We start from the raw sequence: 20,079 nt of genomic DNA on the forward strand, positions 1-20,079 counted from the left end.
CAAATTGATTTACAGAGAAAGGGAGCGTCACTGGCGCCGGGTCTGCTCCTTTGGAGGGTCACTGCTGCCCTCATCGGGACCCCCTTAGTTTGCCTCGGCTCAGGATGCTTCTTTGATTCAGAACTTTGACTGAGTCCAGAAGTGATCCTCAGACTCTTGGCTGCAACCAGCAGGGGTGTTACCTCATTTCTGTCTCAGACCTTTTTGCCTCCCTTCCTTGTTTGCACTATCTCCTTTACAGCAGGCTTTGTGTCCCCTACTGGGCACACCTGGGAGTGCCTGCCTCCCTGATTGGCAGCTCTGGCCGTTGCATGTGGGTATGGTCAAGCTGCTTGCCTGCAGACAGGAGACGCCCCTCCCACTCCTGCCTAAGCTCAGTATGGAGTTTGTAGACCCCATTACAGGGAGAACGTAGTATAATGATCCTCTGCATGACTGTAGAACCTTGGTAGCACCTTTCATCAGAGCATCTCAAAGCAATTTGCAAACATTCATCTGCTAAGCCTCACTCCCCTCTCAGATTATTATACCAGTTTTACAGATGGATGGAGGAGGCACCGAGAGCCAGTGTGGCTATACTCTGAAAACTTATTCTAAAAATGGCACCGTGGGATTCAATACTTATTGTGACTTCCAAAATAAATGTTCTCCAACTGCAGATAAAAATATCAAGTGACATCTTGGTCTCCATTTAAGTCAACAGCAAAGCTCCCATTGACTTCAGTGGGGCAAGGAGTTAATCCATGTTTTTTCTTAACTGCACCCTCCCCCCCTGCAGCAAATGCAACTTGAGACCCGAATGTCAAACTGTGTCCTTTCTGGCTTGGTTATCAGCATTAGTAATGAAGGTTTTGCAGTAAAATTATGCCCTCGGTTATGGAATCAAAGAGGCAGCAGGACTGTTCCAGATGGGGTGGAAAACAAGGCAGTGGGGAAAGCCAGTGCTAAATGGATAAAGAGGGTGGGGAGGGGAATAGATAGAGACAGAATGAAACAGCCTGAAGCAAGACAATGGAGAGTTTTAGAAACAAGAGGGGCGATGTTGAACTGGACGCTGAAATGAACGTGAAGCCTGTGGAGTTGTTTGAGGCCAAGAGTAACATGTTGGTGCTTCCTTGTGCAGAACAGCCCAGTCAGCACTGTTCTGGGGACAGTGCATTCTGTAGAGTAGCTGGAGGCAAGGAGAGGGATTTCAGCAAAGACAGAGTTCAGGCAGTGGCATACATGAGCAGCGTCCCAGAAGCAGTGATCATACAACGATAGTTACTTTACATTTATACTTTGGAGTTTCATTCCAAAGGTTGTTACAAGCACCAAGTAATTAATTCTCACAAGACTCTGGGAAGTAGTACATCACATTTACAAATAGTTAAACTGGGACAGCAAAATGTTAAGTGATACCTTGGGTGATGCCAAGGATAGGAAAAAGAAGGGCAAATGAGTGATCTCAGGTGAGAAGAGAGATAGAGGGGATGGAAAGATGTTAGAAAGTATGTCTACACTGAGGGCTTGTCTACACTTAAAACGCTACAGCGGCACAGCTGCACTGCTGTAGCACTTCAGTGTAGACACTACCTGGGCCAACAGGAGGGGTTCTCCCATCAGCATAGGTAATCCACCTCCCCATGAGGCGGTACCTAAGTTGACAGAAGAATTCTTCCTTCAGCCTAGCAGTGTCTACACCAGGGGTTAGGTCGGCATAGCTACATCTTTCTGGGAATGGATTTTCACACCCCGGAGAGAAGTAGCTATGCTGATGTAAGTTCCCATGTAGACCAGCCCTGAATCTTTCTTGCTTCTTAGGTCTGGTCTACTCTGGGAATCAGCACAGCTACATCTGTCCTAGTGTGTATTCATGATCTTACAGATTGCTTTTCTATTCTGTAGGTATAGCAGATTGAAGGGTCAGCTAGGAAAAGAGCAACTGCTCCTCCAACCAACTTGTAAGGAGCAAGAGGACATAACAAGGATGACCAGGGGTTTGTTGAGGTCTGGCAGTAGCTCCTAGTTCCACTGAAACATTTGTGTTTCCTTTCAACTGATTTAAAATTCAGCATTTCTATTACATTTTGTACATTATATACATTCAGCCATTTGAAAATCTTTATGTCTGATCGTCCTTGCATGGTGCTGGAAAACAAGGTGTGGGCGTTATTTTTCATACAAGATCCTTATGGGTTTCTTGCTAGTAAACTAATTTTACATGACTCAGATTTAAATAATAAGAAGGCTTAACTCCAGCATGAGAAGAGTTTATTGTCCACAATGAGAGCCTCGAGACAAACACTTACACCTTTGGGACTCCACAAAGGCAGCAATTAGGCAGCATTTTATTGTGATGCAGTGAGTGCGCAAAAAGATGAAGTTACACTACTCTCAAGAGCCTAGAAACCAAATTGGCTTCCTGGAGAGAGAACATAAGAAATCTGGCAACCTAAAAATATTTAAAGAGCTTATGACTCCCAGGGGAGAATTTCGGGCTATTGAAGTGGAAAAGACTGAGCATTTGCTAAGATTAAAAAAAGGCATTTTAATGAAAAACAACAAAGTGCACAGATTTGTGTGTGTGTGTGCATGTAGCATGTTTAAAAAGGAAAAAAATAAACCCTGAAATCAATCTGCAGCAGTAGATGGACTACTGAGGATCCAAATAAAACTGCCTAGACCTAAAAATACGAGGCAAAATATTTCTGAAAGAGAATTTCTCCAAGAAGACATTTTAGAATTATAAGCTATCCAGGCCAAGAAAGGTTTAAAATAGCATGAAATGTTTGGGCTAGAGGGCATCTCCATGAAGTCATGTTTGCTCTGGTGGCCCAGCTTCCGAAAGGTTTTGCTCAGCCTGTTCTATCCTTTGTTAGGTCTCCGTGTTCCACCTCTCAATCTCGCTTCTCTCTGTCCTTTGCTCTAACTAGGGCACGCAGTAGGGATACCTATTAGCCCAGCTCTTGGCAGCACCACAGCATCCAATAGAGCGGAACAGCAAAATAAAGACAGATTGCAAAGTAACTAACATTTCTTTATTCACTGTGACTGTTACAAACTTCTCTACTATACTCTCTCTAAGGCTTGGTCTGCTGTTTTGGCTAGGGGTGTGATTTTTTTTTACCGATATATAGTTGTACTGGTACAACCACTAGTGTGGTTACAGCTTAGGGTTGCTAACTTTCCAATTTTCAAAACCGGACACTACAGGCCCCCAGTTGCTTGCTTGCTTGCTCCCCCCCCCCCCCCCCGCCCCAGTCGTTTGCTTCCCCCTCCTCCGGGACTCGCCTGCTACCTGCAGAGCCAGAGCCTGCCTGCCTGCCCAATCAGGGCATGATGGGGTGTAAGGGGAGATCCCCAGAGCGAGGGGTTGGAGAGAGCTGGGCCCCCAAGAGGCTGAGAAGGCAGGATGGGCCATCACAGGTGGGGAGCCCGGCAGCCGGCCCAGCTCCTCAAATGCGGCACACTATCGGGTTCCCTTCTCCTCCAGCTGCAGCTGCTCTTCCCACCCTCCTGGTGACAGAGGCTGATTGCAGTTACTGCAGCAGCCTGACTTTTGGTGTCCAGTCAGCAGTACTGACCAGACACTGCACAGGTCCCCTTCTGCTGGGAAAGTCTGGTCGAAACCCAGACATCTGGCAACCCTAATACAGCTATATCAACATAAACATGCTTTATGTGGGTATATCTTATTTCCCTTCCCAAACAGGAATAGCTACACCAGTATAAGGCTATGTCTACTGTGGTGCACGTACCTGGTTACCTGACCATGTAAAAGCTCACACGCAGGGCCGGCTCCAGGCACCAGCTAAGGAAGCACGTGCTTGGGGCAGCCAATGAAAAGGGGCAGCACGTCTGGGTCTTTGGCGGCAATTCAGTGGCAGATCCCTCAGTCCCTCTCAGAGCAAAGGACCCGCTTCTGAATTGCCGCCAAAGAATGAAGCGGCGCGATGGAGCTGCCACCTAAGTGCTGCCGATCGTGGCTGTCATAAACAGTTAAGGGTTAAGGTTTTTGTCTACCTGTAAAGGGTTAACAAGCAGTACCTGTGGACACCTGACCAGAGGACCAATCAGGGACAAGATATTTTCAAATCCCTGTGGAGGTTTTTTTTTTCCTGTTCTTTGTTTCTTAGAGAGTCTCTCTTGGGAATTAAGAGAGTCCAGACATCTTAATCAAGTCCTCCCAGGTTTCTGCAACAAATTCTTCTATTCACGCTAGTGAGTATTAGCAAGGAACTAGTATTCTTATACTTTTATTTCTGTATTTGCAATTCTGTGTTTTGCTATAGAATTTCTTTAAGTCTGTACTGTGATTGCTTTTACTGAGAAAGAAAGGAGGGGGAATTCTCTCCAGAGATTGATAAATTTAGACCCTGTATATTGTTCCAATTTGGTTACAGAGACAGTGAATTTTCTTTTTATTCTTTAATAAATTCTTTTCTATTAAGGACTTGGTTGATCTTTCTTTGGGTAGATTCTCAGGGAAAGGGGAGGGGGAGGTATCCCTCTGTAGTTAAATCCTGGTGCCCCTCCTAGGAAAAGGGAGGGGGGAGGAAGCGGGGGGGAATGGTTTATTTCTCCTGGGTGTAAGAACTCCATGGATTTGGGGCTCTTGGAATCCCCTAGGATTTTGGGGAAGGACTGTGTCTCAATCCACATACCTGATTGAGTGGTGGCAGCTTTTACTAGATCTAAACTAGGATTTTAGTTTAGAAAGAAACCAGTGCAGGTCCCCACATTGGAACCCAACAGCTCTAAGTGGGGGTGAGACCTATGACAGTGGCTTTATCTTTTTCTCTTTTTTTTTCGCTTCGCTGCTTGGGGCGGCGAAAAAGCTGGAGCCGGCCCTGCTCACACGTGTTCCTTATACTCGTGTGCACATATGCTGTGCTGAACACAGGTATAATGCTTTGTACAGGAGTATACCTGCGTCCACACTACCATGGTTGTTACATGACATTAATGCTACCATTTCAGGTATCCCAAGGTTCTGTGTATCACAGGGAGATGTTCTAGGAACCACTTTGCTGTGTGTTGTTGGTACTGTCTCCTGCCTTCACACATTTGCCAATGGCAGTTCCTGCTTACATCTCCCCCTGCCAAACTGGGAGGAAGACATGGAACAATGGGATGATGTAGTTCTGCTCCTGCTCCTTATCACAGGACAAATGCTTAGTGGAGTAGGTGATTGGTAATATCCTGGATGGAATTTGAGCAGAACTTTCTGACATGTTGAAGACGGTTGACCTTAAAGGTCAATGACTATTCATTAAGCTCCCATGCTACGGATATGATGAATGCCAGTATTGCCATGATATGCCCATGGGTGGGTCATCACTTCTGGTCCAGGAGACCCAGGGATCACATCATTTTGGAAACCTCGGATGACCAGCAGTGGCTTCAAAACTTCCCTGAATGAGGAAACAGACCTTCATGGAGTTGTGTGAGGCGGTTACACCAAACCTTCAGAGCCAGAACACTCAATTCAGTGAAGCCATGCTGGTGCAGAAGCAGATAACTATTTCCCTGTGGAAAGTGGCAACACCAGACAGCTATAAACCCATTGCAAACCACTTTGGGGTTAGAAATTCCACTATTGGGGTCAGAAAGTCCACTACTGGGGTGTGGTTGTGCACATGTAACCACACACCTTCTGGGTGTGGTATTCTGTCCCACCTAGTGGCACCGAGACCACTTAAAAGAGACATAAAATAAGCATGCTCTACAGCCTTAGCTAACAGCCAGTTGGCTTTTAGCTCATGCGGTAGAGGCTTGTGCACTAAGTTCCCAAAGTTCCTGGTTTGATCCTGCCCACTAACAACGGGGGTCTGTTGGCGTTACACATGTTTGCAAGACAACTGACATTGTGATCTTCCCACAGGTGCCTGACATAAGAAGAGTTCCAGAAATAATAGCTGGATTTCTGAGGATGGGGTTTCCAAACCATGCATGAGCCATGGATAGCATCCATATGCAGTACTTTGCCCCCAACCAGGGGGGTAGTGAATATGTAAACCAAAAAGGTGACTATTTTACATGTTCTGTGAGACTTAGTGGCCTACAGAGGCCAATTCATGAATGCCAAAGTGGGAGACACTGGAAAGGGCCATGATGCCATGGTGCTGAGGCGATTGGGATTGAGCTTTGAAGGGGAAAGAAGGGACTTTATCCCCCAGAAACGATATGATTCTCTATGCTGTGTTTGTGCCAACTGTTATTTTGGGGGACCTCCCATGCCCACTCATAACTTGGCTCATGAAACTATACCCCAACATCAATGACCCGGGAAAACAGGAATTCAGTTGCAAACGCAGTGGCTGCAGAATGGTTGTGGAGTGTGCATTTGGTGGTGGTGGTGCCTACGTACCCGTCTGCATGCCAATGTGGCAAATACTATTCTTATAATCATATATTGTGCACTCCATAATGTTTGTGAAGGTGACAGGGAGTGCTTCTGTCCTGAGTGGGATCAAGTCAAGTCTGGTTTACAAAAATCTGTATGAGCCTCTGGATCCCACCCATGTGCACACTGGTCCCAGTTCTCAGCTGGCCCAGGGATGCCATATGCGCACACATCTTGGCACAGCAGGGAGACAGAGAATGACAACTTCACACCCTGAGCAGTTGCTGGAAAAGAACATGAGAGAACATTGGCACTTACTTGTGGGACTACCCAGCTTTGTGAGGGTTTTGTTCCTGTGACAATTCACACACTCCTGACAATTATAACCAGGTACCTCCATTGGGTTAACAGCTTTGGGTTGGATTTGTGCTGTGGAGAAGGGTGGCTGAGTTAGTACTGTGGCCATGTGTAATGCTTTTGACTTAACTGCTCACACTTGTGTACAAGCCTCCCTTATTGGGAGGGCTCAATGTCTCTTAATGACCTTATCAGCGTTTGCCTTGGCTGGGGAAGGGTTCCACCCTGCCTCTCTCTCTCTTTTTTTTTTACAGTTCTTTATCTGCAGTGCTAATTGCACTTAGTGGCTGGTATGCTGCACTAATTGCTACTAAGGTTGAAACTGGTCAAGATTTGTGGGGGAAGGAGGGGTCATTTAATCACTGGGTAGAGGCAGATGCCTGTATTGCTAATTGGATTGTGTTTCGTTGTTCTGCATGTGAACCAAGCTCTAAAGACAGGTTTCAGAGTAGCAGCCATGTTAGTCTGTATCCGCAAAAAAAACAGGAGTACTTGTGGCACCTTAAAGACTAACAAATTTATTTTAGCATGAGCTTTCGTGAGCTGCAGCTCACTTCTTCGGATGCATAGAATGGAACACACAGACGGGATATTTATACATACAGAGAACATGAAAAGGTGGAAGTATGCATACCAACAGGCAGAGTCTAATCAATTGAGATGAGCTATTGGGTCATTACACCAATTTAATCTATTTCCCTATGTTAAGTTCTCCTCACACCTTCTATGGGCCATCTTAATTATCACTTCAAAAAGTTTTTTTCCTCCTGCTAACGATAGCTCATCTCAATTGATTAGACTCTGCCTGTTGGTATGCATACTTCCACCTTTTCATGTTCTCTGTATGTATAAATATCCCCTGTCTGTGTGTTCCATTCTATGCATCCGAAGAAGTGAGCTGCAGCTCACGAAAGCTCATGCTAAAATAAAATTGTTAGTCTTTAAGGTGCCACAAGCTCTAAAGATGTTTATCTCCTCATTTTCTGTGGAGGGAATTCTGCTGCATTTAGAACTACTTACCAGTGCTCTCTGTAAGCATATAACACTAGCTGCACTTTCCCTATCCCTCTCATGTATCCTTGGGACTTCAGCTATTTCTTAACCCTGGGAGAAGGACGGGGGCGTTGTGGGTGCGGGGCAGAGAGAAAAGTGTTTGTAGTATGAAGGGACCACACAGTTACACCATTCCAGCTCCTGTAGTGTGAATCCTGGGGTATAATCCCGAACCTGAAACCATCTTAGGCTCATCATACTTAGGAAGGAGAGTCCACACAGAAGTCAAGGAAATGCTAACATTGATTAAAAGTACTATATTAGGCAGGTAAGTAAAATATTTTTAAAAAGAGAGGGAAACCAACAAAACCTAATGGGACTGAATCCCTGAATGGCCAAATATTAATGTCTCTGCACCCATTTCCTTGTCCTCCCCTGGCAAGGAGGAGGGGACAATGAGGGATAATTGTTCTTGGGGGCAAACTGGGATGTCTCTTGCATGGAATTTGGGGGACAGGCCATTGGTGGGCTTCAGGGACTCCCGCAGGCTCATCATTCCCCTCCTGGATGCTCAGGGGGTTCCCACTGGGAGGGATTTCAGGTGTCGGTGTTTAGACCAGAATCTTTCTAAACCCGCCCTCTTCCTTCCCCCAGTCTGTGTGGCCCTAGGAGCACCATTGCCTGAGAGCTGGCCGAAAAATGCACAGATACGGGAGCACAATGATTGTTCATTAATAATCTGCTTTATAGCTTCTGCCAAATGCCTAACAGTGACTCATCAGCAATCAGTAAAATCATTTATTTATAGCTGTGTCTTGCATGGGGCTAGGCTTAAAATCTAGTCTGAGGCAACCAGAGCAAGAGGAGATATTGGCAGGAAGTGTGGGTGTCCACTGTAACTTACCAGCCTCAAGTTCCAGCTCCTGCCGCAGCTCAGACTCCTGCTCATGGGGCTTCCTCAACTGGTTCCTTTGGTAGAGATGCAGAATCACATGTTCCTCATCCTCCAGGTCTTCATCCTCTGTGCCCCCTCATCAGCATCCCTTCAGACAAAGAGGCTGGTGGGGTTGTGGAGAGGGTCATGAGCCACTTCAGGATCTGACAACACCAGTCCCGCTCATCATAGAAAGGGCACGTATGAGGAGCCCTCTTTGAGCAACTCTTGAAATCTTTTGCCCTCCAGTACAGGAGCCTCAGGTGCATGATGCATTCCCACACGGGACTGGAGTTCGCACAATGCTGGCCTGCTCCAGCCTCTGAAATTTCCCTGTAGAGAGGAATGTTCCCGTTGCTCCAGGCAAAGCCATGGAGGACAATGTACTCCAACCACACACTGATCAGCATCCGGTGTGGTCGGCAGACCAGGCAGCTGCTCTCGGAGCAGGATCCATGTTCACCTGTATTGATCAGAAGAGTGCAGCAGAAAGCTGTTTTAATATGGTCAGTGCAGCTCGCTATCATCAATGAAAATGGGGGACAGGGACCTTTGTAGATTGGAAAGGGTCAGGCAGAAAAGGGTTCAGTGCATTCTGGCAATGGGGTGGAGGACTACTAAAACTTGAGACCTGGTACACACTTCTTACCCCCATCCACACTGCACACTGGTATGGGTATGGGGCCATGCCACAGCCTGAGAATGTACTTACCTACACCCCTCAGGCGTACTAGCTTACTCCCCCTCTACTCACTTCAGACATGTGCTTCTGGAGATTAGATGTTGACAGCACAGGGATTGTGGCACGACCATGCTCATAGACATGTAAAAACATAGAGAATCAAAAAAGAGCCAGCGTGCCTAAACAACAAAATAAGAGAAGCAGTGAGAGGCAAAAAGGCATCCTTTAAAAAGTGGAAGTTAAATTCTAGTGAGGACAATAGAAAGGAGCATAAATTCTGGCAAATGAGGTGTAAATATATAATTAGGAAAGCCACACCAAAAAAAAAGGAAGAACAGCTAGCCAAAGACTCAAAAAGTAATAGCAAAAAAATTTTAAGTACATCAGAAGCAGGGAGCTTGCTAAACAACCAGTGCGGCCACTGGACGATCGAGATGCTAAAGGAACACTTAAGGATGATAAGACCATTGTGGAGAAACTAAATGAATTCTTTGCATTGGTCTTCATGGTTGAGGATGTGAGGGAGATTCCCAAACCTGAGCCATTCTTTTAGGTGACAAAGCTGAGGAACTGTCCCAGATTGAGGTGTCAGTAGAGGAGGTTTTGGAACAAACTGATGAACTAAACAGTAATAAGTCACCAGGACCAGATGGTATTCACCAAGAGTTCTGAAAGAACTCAAATGTGAAATTGCAGGACTATTAACTGTAGTCTGTAACCTATCATTTAAATCAGCTTCTGTACCAAATGACTGGAGGATAGCTAATGTGAAGCCAATTTTTAAAAAGAGCTCCAAAGGTGACACCAGCAATTACAGGCCACTAAGCCTGACTTCAGTACCAGGTGAACTGTTTGAAACTACAGTAAAGAACAAAATTGTCAGACACATAGATTAACATAATTATTTGGGGAAGAGTCAACATGGTTTTTGTAAAGGGAAATCATGCCTCACCAATCTACTAGAATTTTTTGTGGGGATCAACAAGCATGTAGAAAAGGGGGATCCAGTGGATATAGTGTATTTAGATTTTCAGAAAGCCTTTGACAAGATCCCTCACCAAAGTCTCTTAAGCAAAGTAAGCGGTCATGGGATAAGAGGGAAGGTTCTCTCGTGGATTGGTGACTGGTTAAAAGATAGGAAACAAAGTGTAGGAATAAATGGTCAGTTTTCAGAATGGAGAGAGGTAAATAGTGGTGTTCCCCAGTGGTCTCTACTGGGCCCAGTCCTATTCAACATATTCATAAATGATCTGGGAAAAGGGGTAAATGGTGAGGTGGCAAAATTTGCAGATGATACAAAACTAGATGACTTAACTCAAGATAGTTAAGTCCCAGGCAGACTGCGAAGAACTACAAAAGGATCTCTCAAAACTGGTTGACTGGGCAACAAAATGGCAGATGAAATTCAATGTTGCTAAAAGCAAAGTAATACACATGGAAAATATAATCTCAATTGTACATATAAAATGACACGGTCTAAATTAGCTGTTACCACTCAAGAAAGAGATCTTGGAGTCATTGTGGATAGTTCTCTGAAAACATTCACTTAATGTGCAGCGACAGTCAAAAAAGCTAACAGAATGTTGGGAATCATTAAGGAAGGGATAGATAATAAGACAGAAAACACCATATTGCCTCTATATAAACCCATGGCATGTCCACATCTTGAATACTGCGTGCAGATGTGGTCGCTCCATCTCAAAAAAATATATTGGAATTGGAAAAGGTTCAGAAAAGGGCAACAAAAATTATAAGGGGTATGGAACGGCTGCCGTATGAGGAGAGATTAATAAAACAGGGAGTTTTCAGCTTGGAAAAGGGACGACTTAGAGGGGATATGATAGAGGTCTATAAAGTCATGACTGGTGTGAAGAAAGTAAATAAGAAAGTGTTATTTCCTCCTTCTCATAACACAAGAACTAGGGGTCACCAAATGAAATTAATAGGCAGCAGGTTTAAAACAAACAAAAGGAAGTGTTTTTTCCACACAACACATAGTCAATCTGTGGAACTTCTTGCCAGAGAATGTTGTGAAGGCCAAGACTATAACAGGGTTCAAAAAGAACTAGATAAGTTCATGGAGAATAGATCCATCAAAGGCTATTAGCCGTTCCATACCCCTTATAATTTTTGTAAGCCAGGATGGGCAGGGATGGTGTCCCTAGCCTCTGTTTGCCAGAAGCTGGAAATGGGCAACAGGGGATGAATCACTTGATGGTTACCTTTTCTGTTCATTTCCTCTGGGGCACCTGGCATTGGTCACTGTCAGAAGACAGGATACTAGGCTAGATGGACCTTTGGTCTGACCCAGTATGGCCGTTCTTATGTTCTTATGGATACATACAGTTGCTAATGTACGTGTAGCCTGCCGGAGTCCACAGTACAGCCTTGAAAGGGTTTGCTGGTAGGGGGTAGAGATACACCAGTAAAGCTCTACCAGAAAACTCTCCTTGAGGAGACACAGCTTTTACTGGCAAAAGAATTTCCCAAGTGGAACATGCTATACAAGCAAAAGGACTTGTTGCCAGTATAGCTGCATCTACAATAGGGATTTTGCTAGCATAGCTGTGTTGGTAAGGGGTGTGATTTTTTTTCACACTTCTAACCAAATTGGCTATGCTGGTAAAACTTTTAGGTATACACAAAACTGGATGGATGGAGGGGTACGGGTAGGGGCGTGGGCAGTGGGTATAATAGGCTTGGCACTGCTGCAGCCGCCGGAACCCCAGTTGCAGGGTGTTGGGGGGGGAGATTTTTTTTTATTATGCCCCATGCATGTTCTGGGGCAGCTGAGGAGGCAATATATACTATTCAGCTTCCTGGGTTCATCAGTAATCTCCCTGGACTCCAGAGAGATTATTGGTGAAGCTGAGTAGCAAACAGGGGCGGCAGTCAGGCGGCTTTCGGTGGTGCGCCTGCGGGAGATCCGCTGGTAACGCAGATTCGGTGGCATGCCTACGGGAGGTCCACCAGTCCCGCGCCTTCAGTGTACCCGCCGCCAAATTGCTGCCGAAGCTGCGGGACTGGTGGACTGCAGGCATCCCGCAGAAGGCAGCCTGACTGCCGCCCTCATGGCAACTGGCAGGCCGCCCCCTGCAGCATGCACTTGGTGTGCTGGTGCCTGGAGCCACCCCGGTAGTAAATATCACCTCCTTAGCTGCCCCAGAACCTGTATGGGGCATAGCAAAACCCTGTGGTGGTTTGGGGTCCTGGAAGGGGTCTGTTAGAGGATGTGGAGGGGGCGCTCAGGCCTCCGGCCAGCCCAAGACTCCTCTGGCTGAGGGGGGGGCACTCTGGCCAGGCCGAGGGCAGGGTGCTCGTGGCAAATTTGGGTGGGGGGAGGGCTCATGGCTTTCTGACCGTGGGGCTCCACCCACTACCTATCAGTAGGAGGAGTTCCACTTTTGCTATATTCGTATAGATAAAGCAAAACAATTGTGGGTTGACAAGTCCTAGTTAAAACATTTCCACAATATCTCCTTATAACTCACAGTAATGTGTGTGATTCCCTGCTAATTTAAAGCCCAATCCTGCAAGCGTTCACTACCAGACTAAGGCCTGGTCTGTGCTACCAAGTTAGGTTGATGTACGTTGCCTTGCATTGACCTATCTGTGAATGTATCTACATTAAAATTTGTCGCCAGGCAATGTAAGCACTTCGTTACAGTAATGCAGTAAAACCACCTCCCCAAACAGTGTTGAGCCAGGGTCAATCTAAGGTCAATGTAGTAGTGCAAGTGTAGACACTGTGTGACCTCTGTTGACCCTAACAGTCCTAGTCCAGCAGCTGTCCTGATTTTTAAACTGACAGAGCCTCCTTAACAAAGCCTACTGTATGTTAAAGAGATGAGGTGGGTGAGGTAATATCTTTTATTGGATCTACTTCTGCTGGTGAAAAGAGACAAGCTTTTGAGTTTACACAGAGCAACTCAGCTGAATACAAGATGGAACAGATTGTTTAGCATAAATAGTTAACACATATTTCAATCTGTCTCACCTTGCATTTAGCTGTGACACTCTGAGTAAGCTCTATGTAGCTGGAAAGCTTCTCTCTCTGGTCCAATAAAAGCTATTACCTCACCCCCTTGTCTCTAACATTCTGGATTGACAAGGCTACAACACTGCGTACTGTATGTTAAATACATTAATTTCACCTTTTATATTTTAAGGTTTCCCAATGTAGTGTTTAAAGGAACTCCCCATGTAGTCCTGTTGGTAGACTGGAGGTTCTCCTGCTCTCGCCTTGTGTTTTGGCTTGACAAACAGGGTTCCCTGCTGTGAACTTTAGTGTGGCATGATAGAAAGGGCCAAATGCCAACAAATCAAGGGTTGATGCAAGGCTGCCCTGAGGCTGTCCCTGTGTACACATGCACAGTACTTAAATATAGCAAAGGCCCTTTAAATCTGCACTGGATCCTTACAACATCTACCAGAACCCTTTTTTGAATAACATCTTATTGACAATGAAAAGATAGTGTTATGCTGAGGCACTGGTGACTGCATTGATCACAAACCTCTCTGATATACACACCCTTCACTTAACATACCTCTCAGGATGAGTTAATCAGAAGCCTTCCCCTCCCACCTAAAACAAAAGCGGGTCGTAAACCTACTCAGGAGTTTGGGCTGAGTGGATGAAGGGCTTTTGTTGAGTTATGTGTGTGGGCTCATGTCCGTCTATGAAGCAGAACACGCACAAAAACTGAGAACAGACAAGAACAGAGAGAGAGGCAGAGCAGAGGCAAAAGCCAAGACAGCCAAGCAGAAGCCTGTGAGCATAGTGTGACCCTCGAAAGGGGAGGCCCTTTGGGAGCTGTAAGCTAGGAAACTGCTCCTCTTGATCAGCCTATTGATTGAATGCAAGTTGTAATGTTTGCAGAGAGTCTATAGTGACTCTTTCCATTATCCACTTGACAACAACAATAAAAGCCATTACAGAATCTCTGTATTTTTCAGCTGTTCAGATTTTTTTTTCCAATTATCCATCAGGGGAAGATGACAACCTTCACTCAGTGCTGCTGTCATGAGTAATTGAGTAACAACAAATGTCACCAGAAGGCTACTGAACATTGATTTGTTGACCTCACAATATGATTAGCAATGCGAAATTTATTAGGAGTCCTTGTTTGGGACAGCACCAAAGCTACTCACTGGCTCACCAATCTGGACTTGGGTATTTGAATATTGTTAATCACCTCTTTTGCCATACAAAAGAAGAAGTTTTCTACCCGGGATAGTTCAATACTATTGTTATTGTAACTGTTTCTAATACAATAGACCATAGAAACCTTACTAAGGATTGGTGCCCCATTGTGGTAGATCTTTGAGTGTAAGTAAGATCTCAGAACATTTCCTTGAACCCTAATGCAATGCAATATATTTGGAGTTCTCAGATCAACCCAATTTGGAATTTTGAGTAATGCAATAGTAAAAAAATGTATCAGACTCTTCCAAAAACGGATATTTGTCATTTTTTGGAGGTTGCATAGTTCAAAAATAGCTGGTCCAAATAATCAAACACTTGGCAACATGATCATTCTCTGGCAAGAGACCACACATGCAAAGTGTTTGTTAGAAAGAATAGTGTGTGTGTGTGTGTGTGTGTGTGTGTACACTATATAGTGGAGGGATCATAATAATGCTTTGCACTTCTATATTAATTTGATTGGAGGATATCAAAGTGCTTTACAAACTTCAATGAATTAAGCCTCTAACTCTGTGGTGAGATAGAGAAGTAATATTATCCCCATTTTATAGCTGAGGAAACTGAAAAAAGAGAGGTAAGTAACTCACAGCGGCAGAGATGGGAACGGAACCTATTCATCTTGATTTTCAGTTCTCAGGACACAATGCTCCTCCATTATGAATTCAGCAATGCTTTAGCTGATAAACCGTGGAACCATAGAATCGCAGGACTGGAAGGGACCTCAAGAGGTCATCTAGTCCAGTCCCCTGCACTCATGGCAGAACTAAGTATTATCTAGACCATCCCTGACAGGTTTTTGTCTAACCTGCTCTTAAAAATCTCCAATGTCAGAGATTCCACAACCTCCCTAGGCAATTAATTCCAGTGTTTAACCTCCCTGACAGGAAGTTTATCCCAATGTCCAGTCTAATCTGTCCTTGCTGCAATTTAAACCCATTGCTTCTTGTCCTATTCTCAGAGGTTAAGAAAAACAATTTTTCTCCCTCCTTGTAACAACCTTTTATGTATTTGAAAACTATTATGTCCCCTCTCAGTCTTCTCTTCTCCCAGTTTTTTCAATCTTCCCTCAAAGATCATGTTTTCTAGGCCTTTAATCATTTTTGTTGCTCTTCTCCGCACTCTCTCCAATTTGTCCACATCTTTCCTGAAATGTGAACACAATATTCCAGTTGAGGCCTAATCAGCACGGAGTAGAGCAGAAGAATTACTTCTCGTGTCTTGCTTACAACACACCTGCTAATACAGCCCAGAATGATGTTTGCTTTTTTTTTTTTTGCAACAGCATTACAACTGTTGACTCATATTTAGCTTGTAGTCCACTATGACCCCCAGATCCCTTTCCATAGTGCTCCTTCCTAAGCAGTCATTTCCTATTTTGTATGTGTGCAACTGATTGTTCCTTCCTAAGTGGAATACTTTGCATTTGGCCTTACTGAATTTCATCCTATTTACTTCAGACCATTTCTCCAGTTTGTCCAGATCATTTTGAATTTTAATCCTATCCTTCAAAGCACTTGCAACTCCTCCCAGCTTGGTATCATCCGCAAACTTTGTAAGTGTACTCTCTATGCCATTATTTAAATAATTGATGAAGATATTGAATAGAATTGGATCCATAACTGATCTCTGTGGGACCCCACTCAGTATGCCCTTCCAGCTTGACTGTGAACCACTGATAACTAGTCTCTGGGAATGGTTTTCCAACCAGTTATGCACCCATCTTATAGTAGCTCCATCTAGGTTGTATTTCCCTAGTTTTTTTATGAGAAGGTATGGGAGACAGTATCAAAAGCTTTACTAAAGTCAAGATATACCATGTCTATCACTTGTCCCCCCATCCACATCTATCTGTCTATCACTTTGTTACCCCGACAAAGAAAGCTATTAGGTTGGTTTGATATGATTTGTTCTTGGCAAATCCATGCTGACTGTTACTTATCACCTTATTATTGTCTAGATGGTCACAAATTGGTTGCTTAATTATTTGCTGCATTATCGTTCCTGGTACTGAAGTTAAGCTGACTGGTCTGTAATTCCCCCGGTTGTCTTTATTTCCCTTTTTATAGGTCAGCACTATATTTGCCCTTTTCCATTTCTCTGGAATCTCACCCGTCTTCCATGATTTTTCAAATCAGTAATGGCTCAGATAGCTCCTCAGTCAGCTCCTTGAGTGTTCTAGGATATATTTCATGAGGTCCTGGTGACTTGAAGACATCTAACTTGTCTGGCTAGTCTACACTGGCACCTCAATGAGGCGGCGTAGCTCCCAGTGCTGGGGCACTGTTTACACTGGTGCTTTACAGCGCTGCAACTTGCTGTGCTATGGGGTGGGTTTTTTCACACCCCTGATTGAGAAAGTTGCAGCACTGTTAATTGCCAGTGTAGACAAGCCCTATTTTTTAACTTGTTCTTTCCCTATTTTAGCCTCTAATCCTACCTCATTTTCACTGGCATTCACTATGTTAGACATCCAATCACCAACAACCTCTTTACTGAAAATTGAAACAAAAATGTCATTTAGCACTTCTGCTATTTCCACATTTTATGTTATTGTCTTCCCCCCTCAAATTGAGTAACGGGCCTACCCTGTCCTTGGTCTTTCTCTTGCTTCTAATTTATTTGTAGAATGTTTTCTTGTTACCCATTATGTCTCTAGCTAGTTTGATCTCGTTTTGTGCCTTGGCCTTTCTAATTTTGTCCCTATATACTTGTGTTATTTGTTTATATTCATCCTTTGTCATTTGACCTAGTTTCCACTTTTTGTAGGACTCTTTTTTTGAATTTCAGATCACTGAAGATCTGAAAGATAAAGTGAGAGGATCAGACAGTACAACAAAACCTATAAGCCTGATTCTCCTCTCATGCCATTCACTGCAATGGAGATACTCCTGATTCATACACCAGTGTAAGGGAAAGGAGAATCAAGCCATGTGAGGGGAAAAAAGATACAGATCAAAACTGAATTGAAGCTGGAGGACTAAGGGCCTGATGCTGGTCTCCCTTATGCCTGTTTTACACCAGTGTAACTCCACTGATTTTCATAAATGAAGTTACTCTTAATATATTACTTGGATTATTTTATTGTCTGGACCCATAGTGCCTAGAGACCCCAGCCAAGGTCAGGGTTGCGTTGTGCTGGATGCTGTACAAACACACAGTGAGAAAAAGTCAAGTTGGAAAGGTAAACAGCAGCCCAGAGAGCTGAGGTGACCTAAAGTCACAGTAGTAAGTCAGTGGCAGAGCACAGACTGGAACCTAGGTGTCCTGACTTCCAGGCCATTGCCCGACTCACTAGACTGCCTTTCTGCTTACCTCTGGCCCAAGCGAGTGAAAACAGAACCAGTCTTTAGGGCTAGATAAGGGATCAGATGACAAATACATCAACATGAGGCATTTTCTAGACTAAGAGAAACCTTATATGAGGAGACTCAGGTACCTGGGGGGGGGAAATTGCTTTTTCTGCCATGTGATTCCATTGTTAGAATAGTCGTTCAGCCCACTATTCTTCTTTGTATGTCCCCGCTTTTCCACTGCTCCTAGCCTTCCAGTTCCCCCGGGTACGGAGAGAGCATGGATTAGACGTGCATTCTGGAAAACAGACTGTTCTTTGGTACAGTGTACTCTGAACCCACTACTGAGAAAAAGAGAATTTCTCCCAGAAGGACTGGAATAGCTATTTATCCACAGCGAGGAACTGGTATTTGGGGGCAAAGGGCAACTGTAATGTTTCCTTGGTACTGTAGTTGGCAGTATTTCTCTATATCCAACACTCTTTTTTAATGGACTCTTTACTCATTACTGTAACTGTAATAGAGGGAGACAATTACAAAAACCATTGTTGGGATTAAAAGGAAATACAATTAAAATAAGAATGTTTTAAACCCTTGAATTTCAAGAAGCCCTCCAGCAATGGAGCGAGATAAGGACAGAATGAGTCCCCCAAATCCAGGAGGTTGATCAGAGTGGGAGGCAGTGGCTAAGTAGTGGGAAGTATTTGTATTTGTGTTTAGCATTTTTCAGAGGGCAGACTGTTTGGAATCGTAACAATGGGGACATTAGCTTGTATCTCTTTCTGAGTTCAGTGAGTGCTCAACTTAATAAAGTGGAGTGACTGCATGGATGTTGAACAAGCTGTGGGAGTTAGTTGAGGTAATTGAATTGATTGGGCCCATCAAGAAAGTTGAAAGTGTGGAGAGGAGTTGAGTGATTTACTGCATGTACTTAATAAAGCCAGACAGTGATCAGCCTCTCTTAAAGATGTGATTTTAGGCCCCAGCGCCAGAGACCACCTCTTAACCCTGAACTCACCAATTATCAATTTGTCTCTAATCGTCCTTTTTTCAGGAAAGGCTATTGAGAACGTTATGTTGAGTTAGCTCTGTCAGTACCTGCCATCACATGTAGCTTGGTTTTATGGTGGCTGGGTTAACCAGACATTGGCCACAAATGAATTCTTCATTAAATAAATTAACAGTCCTATACCGCAAGAAAAATCACAAAAGGATCGTTGAGTAAGTGATTTAAGTCATCTAGAGTTGGTAGAATCTTTCTCCTCTAAAAAGTCAATAGCCCAGCTTGTGACATCAATGACTGATACAATGAGAGTACAAACAGCTCTTCCTTTTGAAGATATCATATAAACATGATACGGTAGGTGCTAGTATTAACACATATTTTGCAATGCACATTTCCAGTATGGTAACAGAGAAGCCATAGTGCATATTGCTTGTTTGATAAGATATTACAAATCTTTGCCCTAAGTGCTATGTAAAAAAATAGCTTATTTAAATGTCTGTTTGTCCTGTAGCATCATTCCCAAGCAGATGGTTATCAAACACCCCTATCTGTATTTTCAAAGGGACTAGGGAAGCTCCTGGATAATTACCCAGGGCAAGTTTCCGCCCTAAGTGCCCACACATATGCTGGAGGGGGAAGCAAGAGCCAAATGTATCTGGAACTCACTCAGTCAAAATTACTCTTGGTTGGGGGCTCCCAAGGAATAATTTTAAGACAAATGGAGCCTGAGACAAATGAAGAAGACATCATAGTAACAGCTCCCCCACCCTTTGAGAGAGTCCAGCATGCTCTGTGCGGGCCGTTAGTGAACAGGCATCAGGTAGTGTCCCTTTACATTTAAAGAGCAGCCCTCAATGTCTACTATATTTCCAAAGCCACAAGAACAGCAGTGTGTATATGTAGCCAGGCCTTGCATATTATACACAGTTATCTAGACCCCAGCTTGCCCATGTCTTTCCTTTGTGTTATGGATGGTGTGTACACAGCAGAAGACACAACACTGGCCACTTCCATAGGACAGTGGGGACATGGAAAGGGGACCATGATCCTGCCCCCCTTTCAGGCAGCTAACGCCCACTGGGGCACTAGCTGAGTGCAAGCAGCGTACGCCCCAAAGAGATTCTTGCCTGCTCCTGTGCAAGGAAGGGGTGGCTCCTGGCACTATCCCTGTCTCTTGTGAATATATGCAGGGAATGGCCTGAAATAAAGTCTGCAAATGACTCAAAAATTATTCTTCTTTTCATCCCGGAGCTTCTTTGCAGACACGAGGAGTAGTATAGTGT

Source organism: Mauremys reevesii, linkage group 1 (genome assembly GCF_016161935.1).
Source record: "Mauremys reevesii isolate NIE-2019 linkage group 1, ASM1616193v1, whole genome shotgun sequence".
NCBI lineage: Eukaryota > Metazoa > Chordata > Testudines > Geoemydidae > Mauremys > Mauremys reevesii.